This window comes from Orycteropus afer, unplaced genomic scaffold (assembly GCF_000298275.1).
Source record: "Orycteropus afer afer isolate SDZICR_OR568_19922 unplaced genomic scaffold, OryAfe1.0 scaffold00161, whole genome shotgun sequence".
In the NCBI taxonomy this organism is placed as follows: Eukaryota; Metazoa; Chordata; class Mammalia; order Tubulidentata; family Orycteropodidae; genus Orycteropus; species Orycteropus afer.
Window position 1 is genome coordinate 2,788,989 of NW_006921748.1, and position 12,296 is coordinate 2,801,284.

The following is a 12,296-nucleotide window of genomic DNA, read 5'->3' on the forward strand; positions in this document are numbered from 1 at the left end:
TATATATATGTATGTTTGCACACACACACATACAAAGAAGAGGTCTTTCTGTAAAACTGTAAATACTTTATAGGAACTATATGAAATGTGAAAGAAAAGAGTAGATGCAGTTTGAAGTCTAGAACTCTTGGGTTTTATTAAGAGGAGGATGAACAATGGAGGCCACCATCTGAAAGAATAAAAGTAAATATTTCAGAGTTGGACCATTCAGTAACCCTGAAAAATTAATTTGTGCTGTGTAGAAACGCAACAAATGATCTATGCCAATGGCTCTGTACTTCAAGAATTGGTTCATTAGTGCAGCCACAGAAACTTCACTAGCTCCTATCTGGGTCATCTGTGCACATGTTCTCATGGCCCTAGTCTCACCGGGACTAATTTCATAGAGATGGGAAATTGCAACAACGAGAGAGGTGCAGTCTACAAAGTTCCGGGGTGTATGTTAGGAATAAAAGAACAGGGTGACTTTTGAAATCAGGCCAGAACAATGAAGAGAGTTTCATAGTTCACATCTTTGAGTGTTTAATTTTAATAGTAATTCTTACCCTGAGAATTTAAATTGCTTGAGAAAGAGAGCATTTAAAAATGTGTGTATATGTGTGTAGTTGTGCATGCATGTGTGTCTATTTTATCATATTCATCAGAGCACACTGAATACACCCATTTTATAACTCCCATTTAAGAATGACAAATTCATGCCCACTATCTGTATTGTGGACAAATTTTTAATATCAAAACTTAGAAAGGCAGAGGTAGAAAGAAGAAAATAGATTCAAGAAGGCAACTTAATTGTTTTACAGGAAAAACTGAACCTACATGCACAAAGTTTCACTGCTGCTTTATGGTACAGCCAGAACAAAACTCAAGTCATGGACACATGTTTACCCAGGCTAGTTCATCTCTGTTGTCCTCCTTGATGAAGTTGTATTTAACCCTACTCACGCTGCACTTTCAGAACTGCAAGTGTTTGTTTTTAACAAGAGAGGTGTTTGTGCTACGTCACCTATCTCGAGTGACCTCCTTCCAGTTCTATTCCTTTGCACATCCTTCTCATTTTCCAACCCATTCTACCCACTTTAAAATCCTACCATTTTTCAAAATGTAAGATATTTGCCTATCCTTCCTCACTAATTTCCCCACTTGTCTCCTTTCCAGCCATTTCTCACCTAATGGACAGAGATTGCCTATCCTTCATCCAGAGAAATGTGGCTGCAGAAATCCCCATGAGCTACCTGCTGCCACTACAATGGGTTGGCTTCTTTTGTACCTTCCCTTTCCCCACCTTTTTAAATCTCTGCCTGGTGATATCCCCTCATTCTTACTGTGATTAGAAAATGTTTTGAAAGGATTATCTTATTTTGTCGTCCTCATCTCCTGCCTTATCTCTTCCCTCCATTTAATCACTTCTCTGATTTTGCTGTTAATGTGCACAGTGGAGAGTGGAAGACTAAAATAATCTACCATTGTTTCTGACTTTTGTTTTCCAAGAGCCTAAATCCTTCACCCAGCCACTCCTCGGAAGGAAGGTTGGGCAATCCTACTTCCGTAGTGATACTGCCTCGGAAACCCAAGGAGGGGTTGCTATGAGTCGGGGCCGACTCGATGGCACATAACAACAACAACAACAAATCCTTCACGGAATATGGAATATTCTCAAAGAACGAGTGACATAGGGGTATGAAGCAATAAGAAGTGAAAAGAGAAGTTATGTATCCTCTTACCCGTAATCAGAGGTTCTCACAGGCTATGTTGGAGATGAAAAGAGAAAGTTCTAGAGGTACCAGAGCAATATGTCCACGTTCCCTGAATCCAAACATTACTTACTACTGGTAAATGGAAAGATCTCCAAATGGAATGGCATCAGAGTGTGTGGCCTTGGTTATGTGGTTCCCAGGCCAATAAAAATTCCCATGCCTTGAGCATGGATCAGAGACAGTATAGGGCCTTGAGCCTGAAGTGATCAAGCACAAGGAATGGTGGATGTCTCTGAGGCAATCTGTATGGAAATATGATGACAGTCAACCCCACATTCCCAATCCATGCATAAGGTTCTGTGATTTTCCACCACCTTGGGCAACTTCAAGAATAACTAAACCAGATTTTCCAAAAACCTAGTGGAATGAAGAATCACATTTGGAAATGAAGTTGAGTGTAAAAATGGCATGAGGGTGGCATTTGACGTCCTCTAACTTCACAAGTGGGGAAGAGGATGCAGCAACCCAAGGGTGATGCTTGTGAGGTGCTGGTCAGACATGCCTCTACCTTCCTAACTTTCTCTAATTCTGACCCACTGTCTCTCTCATGGCATTCTCTACTTCTCTGCTGGGTTGGATAATTTGTTGCAATGAACACAGAGACCTCACTGTTACGGATTTTTTTTTTTTTTTTTTTTTTTTAGGGAAGTAGCAAGTTACAACTAAGGATCAGAAACAACTCAAGACACAGTTCTTTGATCAGGACAACCTCTTCTCAGCACTGCCTGCAGGCATACTTCTCTCTGGCCCTTGACCTCTTGGTACTAACGTCCTTTGGCCTCTACATGTTAAAAAGCTCTTTTAGCTCTGCCCATAAGTGCCCAGAGACATCCCACTCCAAGCCTGAAGGCACTCAGCCTTAGCTCTGTGGGTTGGCAAATCTAGCTTCACTAAGTGCCTGGAAGCATGCTACTCCTCCTGCCCCAAACTCCTCAGCTTTCCCTGTTTACTGTGCTGGCTCCTATCAGTCTCCTGGTTCTGCTGCCTCTGCCACTGTTGTTTCTCTGCTGGAGCTTCTCTGCCACTGCTTACCTAAACTGCAGCTACTTGTTGTCCCTTGTTGCCTCTTTTGTGTTACAGCTCTCTGTCTCCTGGGTTGAGGAGGTTCCTAGCACATGGATCCTGGGTCCAAAGGATGCATTCTGCTCCTGGCTCTTATTTCTTGGTGGTAGTGATATTTCCCCTTTCTGCCTTCAGATTACTCATTTTAAGTCTAATGGCATGGCAAAACTGACCAATACTCATGTTAGGCTTCCATACACATTATTTGCATGGTTCCACTGGAGGAAGTTTAGGCAATCTTCTTCCATAGTGATACCACCTCAGAAACGCAAGGAAAGGTCTCTATGAGTCAGGTCCAACACGACGACACATAACAACAACAACAACAACAACAAATTATACTATGTTCCTAATTTGCATTACTAGCAAGCTATCCAATCCCCTTGGTGGGCCACAAGCACCTCACATTTGCATAGTCCTACTCTGATAGCATAGTGCCTAAGGAATTTGACTGCTAACCAGAAGCCTGGCAGTTCAAACCCAACAGCCACTCCTCAGCAAGAAAAATTGGGCAATCTACTTCTGTAGTGATACTACCTCAGAAACCCAAGGGAGGGTTGTTACGAGTCAGATCTCACCTCATGGCAGTGAATTTGGTTTGGTTTTGGTTTTTATCCAGTCATTTGGTGAGAGTTACAAAGACTATGGCTGGAAGAGCCATTTTAAGTAATTCACTGCACCACATTTAGTTACAAAATAAATAAATAAAATAGTTAAGAAAAAGCTATTTCTTATGTGCTCTGGACTTTATTGTACTTAAATTAGCTTGTTAGAATCTAGAGTTAATTCAGATTTACAGAGTTAGGACTGACTTTAGCCAATGATTAAAACAACAGGAAAGCAAGAGGGAAAGAGCAAATCTTTTAAATAAGAACTTCTTCAGCACCTTGACTTAAGGTGTCCTGCTCCATACTTTCATTTCCTCAGCAACATCTTTAGACCTGCTACCCACATCACCACCTACTGCCATTGAGTGGATTCTAATTCATAGCAACCTTATAGTACAAGGTAGAACTGCTCATATTGTTTCACTGGCTGCATATATTTATGGAAAATACTGCCTCTTGTCTTCCCTGCAGAGCAGTTGGTGGGTTGACACCACTGACTTTTTGGTTAGCAACGTAATGCCTTCGCCACTGCACTGCCAGAACTATTTTTGACATCCTAGTCCACTTTTATCCCTTTCTCAGTAACTGTCATCATCTATGAAGTTATGTGGTCTTGGACAGTGCCTCAGTTTCTGTGCACCAGGGGTAGTAATTTTACTTACTTTCTGGAATTATTGTGAAGATTAAATAAATTAATACATGCAAATTGCTTAAAATACCACTGGCACATAGTATGCAATCTATAAATATGAGTTTTTATTTTTCTTGTTATATCATTGCTACAATGATACAACGTGGCGATTCTTTTCTGGTTTCTGTTTGTCTTTTAATTGCAAATTATTCAGCATAGGTTTAGGGCTTTTCTTTAGGGTAAAAGACACAGCATGTAAAAAGGCACTAAGGGAAAGAGTTGGGGATGCAGGTAGGAGTAAGAGCCTTGCTTTTATATCTCCTCATCTTTCCATAAATAGATGGGTTTTGTGTGGACGAGAACATGTGCACATGTAAATGTGTGTGTTTGTGTATGTGTTTAACAGCACATAAATATGAGAAATTCTTTTTTATTCTTGTGTCTATTTATTTATTTATTTATATTGTGATTTGGGTGAAAGTTTACAGAGCAAATTTACTTTCCATATAGCAGTTCACATATACTTTGTCTCATGTTATGGACTACAATTTACCACAATGCAACAGCTCCCCTCCCACTTCCTCCTGATAGTTACCTCTTCCCTGTGTCCTTCCTTCCACGTACTACAAAGCCCTTCTTTCTCCCATGATTGTTCTCTGCAAGGAGTGTATCTACCTCAGGTGAATTTTCAACTCATATGCCTGTCTTTTGTTTGGCTAGAAGCCACAGGTATGAGTTTAATTCCAGACCTGAAGGACAGCTAGGGGCCATAGTCTCTGTGGTTCCATCAGGCTCTATCAGACTAGCAAACCTAGTCTCTCTTTTTTTTTTTTCCTAATGATTTTGAGTTTTGTTCCACATCGTTCTCCCTCTCTATCCAGGATCTCCTATATAGATGCCCCTCTGAGTGGTTGACAGTGGTGGTCAGACACCATCTAGTTCCTCTGATCTCATAGGCTGAGATTTGCATGGTGTACCAGTTGCTTGGACAAACTGTTTCCATATGTCTTTGGTTTTCTTCATTCTTCTTTGCTCTGACAAGGAGAGACCCATTGTTGCATCCAGATGACTGCTTGCAAGCTTTTAAGAGCCCAGTTGCTACTCACCAAAATAGGAGGTGGAACAATGTTTTGTGTAGTATGTTATGCCAATTGAGCTGGATTTCCCCTGCGACTATGGTCTTGAGCCCACAGGTTCAAATACTCTCTACCTCTGGGTAGCTGGCTGTGACCAAGAAGTGACTACAAACTTGTCCTTTGTTAGCTCTACTCTACAGCTGGAAATTCTTACAGAACATACAAATACACTTGTAGAACCACAGTCTGCCAACCCTATACATGGTCTTGGGCACACTCTTTTCTACATAGATATACCTAGTACTTCAGCCTGTCCACCCATCTATCCACCTGTATATCCATGTTTGTCTTCACTGACAACGCAGTACTGTATGTGCAAAAGGGTTGATTTTTATTGTCTGTAACTCCCATGTCTTCCTCTTCCTCAATGCCACCATGTTGATCCTCACATTTGGTACATTGCCCTTCTTTTCACCTAAATCAATACTTGTCTCTACCTATCTAACAGTGTTCCATTCCCTACCCTCCCACTCTTGGTAACCAACAAAGAAAATTTCTTTCCATATATAAACCTTTCCTTGACTTTTTACAGTAATGGACTAATACAATATTTGTCCTTCTGTGATTGACTTATTTCACCCAGCTTAATGTCCTCCAAGTTCATCCACCTTATGTGGTGTTTTGCAGATTCTACATTATTCTTTAGGGTTTCATAGTATTCCATTGTGTTTATGTATCATAGTTTGGTTATCCAGTATTCTGTTGATGGACACCTTGATTGTTTCTATCTTTTGGCTATTGTAAATAGTGCTGTGATGAACGAGGGTGTGCATATGTCTGTTCTTGTCTTGGCTCTCACTTCTTTAGGATATATACCTAGTAATGGAATGGCTGGGTCAAATGGTATATCTAATTCTAACTTTTTAAGGAATGGCCATACTGCTTTCCACAGTAGTTGTACCTTTTTAAAGTCCCACCAGCAGTGTATGAGATTCACAATCGCTCTGCATCCTCACCAGCATTTGTTGTTTTCTGTCTTGTTGAACTTCGTTACTAGTGCTGGGGCACGATGGTATCTAAATATGAGAAATTCTTAAATAAACAGGACAATCCCTTCAGGTAAAGGAAAAGAGGAGAGAAAAAAGCCGTGAGACCAATTCTAGGGGATTCCCTAGAAGGGGAACCTGGCATTTTTTGGGGGTTCAATGTTTAAAAACTATTTGGCAGGCAATGCTGATCAGATCAAGACATGTCCCCAGGGATTAAGAAAGATAAAACACCCTCTATTTGTCAAGAATCCTCACCATCATGCTCTGATGCCTCCTACTCCCCCTAGCAGCACCTTTTGCTGTTGGTGGTGTTGTTATATGCCGTCGAGTCGGACCCTACTCATAGTGACCCCTCCTTGGGTTTCCAAGGCAGTATCACTATGGAAGTAGATTGCCTCATCTTCCTTCTGAGGAGTGGCTGGTGGGTTTGAACAGCCAGACTTCTAGTTAGCAGTCAAGTGCCTTAGGCACTACACTACCAGAGCTCCCAGTACCACCTTCTGTATGTCTACAATCCCTTGCTTGCCAAAGCTCAAGTGCAATGAAGGAAGCCCTAAGGGTTTAGAGCTAAGATAACTGCCTTCATACCACAGCAGGCAGAGATCCATTCCTGGAGATGTAAATTTAAATTCTGAATTCATTATCCCACAGAAACATTGCTGCACTTTGTGTTTAGTTTTCATAGTGTTATTAGGACATTACTGTAGTTCAGCTACATTATGACTTAAGTAGGCATTTGTGAGTGGCTTGGGAACTCAAACACCATGTATAAGACATATTTCTAGAGGAAAAATGCTTCCCAACTTCAAAAATGGATTTATAAATCAAACTTTCTTTTTCATTATACGGCAAAAAAACACACAAACTATTGATAATAGCATGTGTTATGCTTTTAGCTGAATGTGTCTTATATTACAAAGTTTATGTAAAATACTTAAAGGTAAATTTTCTGAAATTTTGTTATAATACTCTCCCTATGCAAACCCTCTAGCATCTATACATATGTCCACCATGGTATTTTTTGCATAGTTGTTCAATTAATATTAGTTGAAACTGACTTATTATGACTGCCGTGCTGGATTTTCTGAGAAGTTGCTCTCTGGATTACCAATGAATTTGGTTTGATTGAAGTTTTCCCCCACTTCAGAGTTACTCTCCTCATTTCTAATATCCAAATGGAAATATATACATAATTGAACTGCTCCAAAGGGTTTCTTGGTTTATGGAAACAGATAACCAAGTCTTTTTTCCCACAGAACTGCTAAGTGGGTTCAAGCAGCCAATCTTTCGGATAACTGCCAACTGCTTACCTGTTGTACTACCAAGATTCCCTAAATTGGTGTGAATGGTTAAATGCTAGACTACTACTTGAAAGATTTGTGGTTCAAACTCACCCAGAGGAGCTTTGAAAGTAAGGCCTGAGGAAGTGCTCCTAAGAGGTCACAGTCTTGACAACCCTGTGGACAAATTCTGCTCTGCACATACCGAATCTCACCATGAGCTGTAATAGACTCAAAGACACCTAAGAACAACAACTAGAGTTACCATATATGCTAGCAACTAATGGTTTAAATAAAAGCAAGTGGCCCTATGTAACCTGTGTATTGGCTGTTGTAAGAGACCAGAAGGAATTACCTCCAATGATGTTTCATTCCCTGCTCCTTCTTAAAGGGCAAAACCATCATAAAGGTCCCTTTTGACAAACCTGTTTGTTTTTCCTTCTCAATGTTTGTCTTTGCAGTTGAGAGCGAACCTCATCTCATCTCCTCCACTCAACACCACCTCCCCTCCTTACCCTTTCCCTCCTCCTCCTTCCTTTTTCTTCCCCCACCTTTGAAAATTCTAATGACTAGAATAAACCAAAATGTCAACATTTGCAATTCTGGAGCTTCATTTAAGCAATAAAAATAATAATTAAAAGGGTAAAACCTTAGAGAGATTTCTTCATTTTATATGGTTTGCCAGCGATGATACACATTCAAAAAAGCCAGTAAAAGAATTAATTAGAAACAGCCAAAGCTCAACAAGCTCTGCAAGTTAATGAAGCAGAGAGGAAAATGTCATCTTTGAGACCCAGAGCTGCATTGGCTTGGATAATATCCACTCCTGCCTTACTCTCCTAACTAAACCTCTTTTAATCTTTCCTCAAGAAATCAATGCTAATGACACGGATTTACCAAGAAATGACAGCAGCATAATACCACCAGAGCTGCTCCCATTTAATGTAACTTAGTTCTGATGGGAACACTCAGAGTTTCATTCTGACAGCAAGTTGTTGTTTGGCAGGCTCCTCGTGGGACTCCAAATAATGGAAGAGCTTCATTTTATTTTATTTTGATTCTTTCCTTTGTGAGTTTGTTTTTTATATTGTTCCCTCTTTCCCTTTCTCTAAAGCAGCTATCTCTTCTCTGCTCATAAGATTCCCACCCCTGCCTCCCCATTCACATTCTACAATCCAGTCTTATTTCCTCTATCTTTCTTAACAATGGCTCTGTTATGGCCTCAGGTGGCATTGTAGTGTACACAGCTTTTCTTTTTCCCCCCTATAAAATATAGTTTATATACACACATCAATTTATTTGTGTTTCTGTTTTTATTTGTGTTAAGTATTTATTTGTGCAGTATTTAGAATGCATCAGATGTCTCAAATATATCTGAAATACAACATTTACCTAAAATATGCAGGATAGCATTATTTCATTATCAAGCACATAAATGTAATGTTTATTCTACATTACAATGCTATTCCCAAGCATCTCATGTTAAGAGAGACACAGTGTATTGTACATGGAAAGGACTGGAATCGTAAAGAATTGTGTGGGTCTGCTTGGCCACTTCCTAGATAAGTGACCTTGGAAATTAGATTCAATCCTTCTCTGAACAATATCTATGATGTATTCTACAGTGTGTGAGAAGTAATGAAGAAATGTAAAGTATATGGCTGTATTTGGTCCCCAGTAACACTGCTTCGTTGTCTCTTCCCTTCTTTAATTCCACTTTTGAGAGTTACTAAAATATATTGGGTTTCAATTTTGCAAGAGAGCACATCAGTCTTCTAAACACTCCCACCATGATCACATAGATTCTCTTTCTTTGGGATAAACATCCCTGTAGAAGCGTCAAATGTCTCTCCAATGACAGAGATATTAGAGTAAACAATTTGTCACTGTTCCTCTTAAAATGTATCTCCCCGAATGAAGATGACACTTGTACAGACACATTAAACAGATAAAATACTGTGGTCAGATCTGTAACTTTTTAAAGGATATTAACAGGTGCAGAGTCAGGTTTTGTGGGACCTGAAGATCATAAAATTTGTGGGATCTCTTTAAGATAAATAATGCAAAGTTCAATAAAAGGACATGGAAGGTACTTGAAGCTCTTAAGCTGCCTTAGTTTCATAGAAAAGTATAAAACTAACAAGGTCTGTCCCTTTTCCATCTCAAATAATCATCTATCCCAGAATTTTAGATAAACTCTTAAAATTTACCAGCAATTGTAGGTCTGTTGGAGGGTGAGGGAGAAGCAGGAAGATTCTTAATTGTACTGAGATAAAGTTTCTGTCACTAGTAAAACAGAACCTAGAGCATTCTTAACAAGAATTAATTTCCATTTTAGAAGAAGAAAGCAAAAGTTACATTTCTAGAACAATGGGAGAATGTATAGCCAGAGATTTCTACTTGCACAAATAATTTCAACTATGCATAAATGCAAAGAGAAAAACGAGCAGGGTGGACTAATTTCAGAGAATAGTGGCATTGGATGGGGTATTACTTTATGCAGGAAGATCATGGAGATAAAATTTGAGCTGAGTTTTAAAGGATGAGAGGAGCATCTATACCAAGAGGAGGGAGAAGGGAAGGGCTGGCAATGGGAATAGCTAGCACAGAGTCTGCAAGCTTGAAAAAAAGTGTGGATACTCAAAGAGAAAAAGGGCTAATGGTAGCAGATAAGGTTGGAAGAGTCTTTGCATCCCAGTTATTTAACAATATAAGAATTACAATGTAAGAAACAGAAGGCAAAACGTGTCTTTGTTTATTATCTGTACTCTTTTATTGAATTCTGTTGGAGTCTACTGCTTGCCTTTCTAACAGAAAGTGAGTTAGGGAAGGAATTGGTAGTGAAATTTGAAATCATGTATCTGATTTTATTCATAGCAAGTACAGTGGGCAATTGAAGTGTCCAAGTTCTAAACTAATTAATCTCAATCAATACATGTTGATTCAAATAAATTCACTGAAAATATTCATAATAATTCTCAATATTCTCATGAAATTGGAATGTAGGAATTATTGGTGGACATTAGTGTTTCTTAATTTCTCTCTGACATTTAACATTTTAGTAACATCTCATCTGATAGGTCATGGAAGTCTAGACTTCAAAATTCAAATGCTAGAGCTCCCTTAGGATCTTACACCAGACTGGGTCATTTTCATGCTACATGAATTCCATTTAACTTCTACCATCCAAGTTTGGAATAAGGGGTTTTGCCTTCTCTCTTGAAACACCAAAGATGTGTGACTGATGAGTTGCAAAGATGGCTAGTTTTACTCTGGAACAAAATTTAAATACTTTAGGATAGTAGCATAAACATCATGTAGCAGAGATGTTTTCTGTTTACCAAAGACCTATAGTTCCCTTTTATATTATTGGTTTGTTGCTAAGAAGTAGTTATATAGCCAACGGCTAAATTTCTCAGTTCCCGCACCCCACTCCTTTCCTTAGCAGGGGTTTCAGTAATTTTCACCAAGAGACTATGAGCATGACTGATGTAACTACTGATAAATTGATTAAGAAGTCAATATGCCTTCTCTGTCCTAATGAATTGGAAGAAAACAAGGTCCATTGAATGCTGGAGCAACAGTGAACTGTTCCATGAAAAAGAAGTAAACTTCTTTTGTGCTAAGCCAAAATAAAGTTATATTTAAGGGTTATGATTTGTTCTTTTTCTCTTCTGGATTGAAACAGGTGGCAAAAAAAATTTGGAGATGGATGAAGATAACTCATTTTGAAAGACAGATTTGAAGTTTATTGGAATAGTTTTAGAAGATATTTTTGGAAAATGAAATTGCTCCAAATTCACTGAGGTCAGCATCCCATAGAAGGGCAAGAGAGCACATGCATGGGACAAGGAGCACAGGAGAAAATCTGGCTCCTTCTGAGAATGTGAATGGATGGGAAGAAAAAAGGATGGCTTTTGGGGTCTGTGATATGGCTGATAGTGTATATACAGTGAACAGAACCCATAGATCTGATGGTACCCTGGAGGTTACACAAATGGAATCATTAACTACATAAAGGAAGACTAGGATTTTATGAGCTGTAGCCTAGAAAGAGCACTTGGCTGAGTTGAGCATGGAGAAAGGATTGTTCTCCCTGAAAACTCATGGCAACCTGAAAAATATAAGCAGTGGCCCAGCATAATCTGGCAAACTGTGTACAATCAACTTTTAATAGCAATACCAGGTCACAGCAAGAAATTTGGTAGGAGTGGAGTGATCAGACTCCAGATCTTTCTTAGAGGAAAATGAAAACCTGACAACCCCTTCTTTTAGGACTCTGTCTTGCCCTGAGTGTTGTTAGGTTGTCAAGAGAGACACGGGACTTCCTATAAGAAATGTAGTTGGGGAATTGTGCCACCCTTTTTTTTTTTTTTTAACATGTAGTACTAATATTTGTAAAACCTCTTATAATTTATAAAAGATTTTCACAAGCTTTATTTTATTTGACCTTTAGACAAGTCAATAAGGTAGATATTATCAATGCAATTTTATTTATATATATATATATATATATATATATATATAAAATCTATGGTTCATTGAGATAAAATAACTTGCTTGAAATTCCACTATATTAAATGAAGGTCCAATTCAAGTCCTAGATTTTATCTAACTTGTAATCTTAATATTTTGCTTCAAAATCCATGCTATAACCATATGTAATACACATGAACAATGCATCAAGATTTACTCTTAAATCTTGTTGCTGCATGTCAACTATTTTCTCTACAATATCTCCTGATTCCTAGCTAAGAGAGGGTTATAATCAACTGCATCCACCTCCCCTAACCCCTGCTTCAAGATTTTATTCCTCTGTAAAATATCGCTAATTTC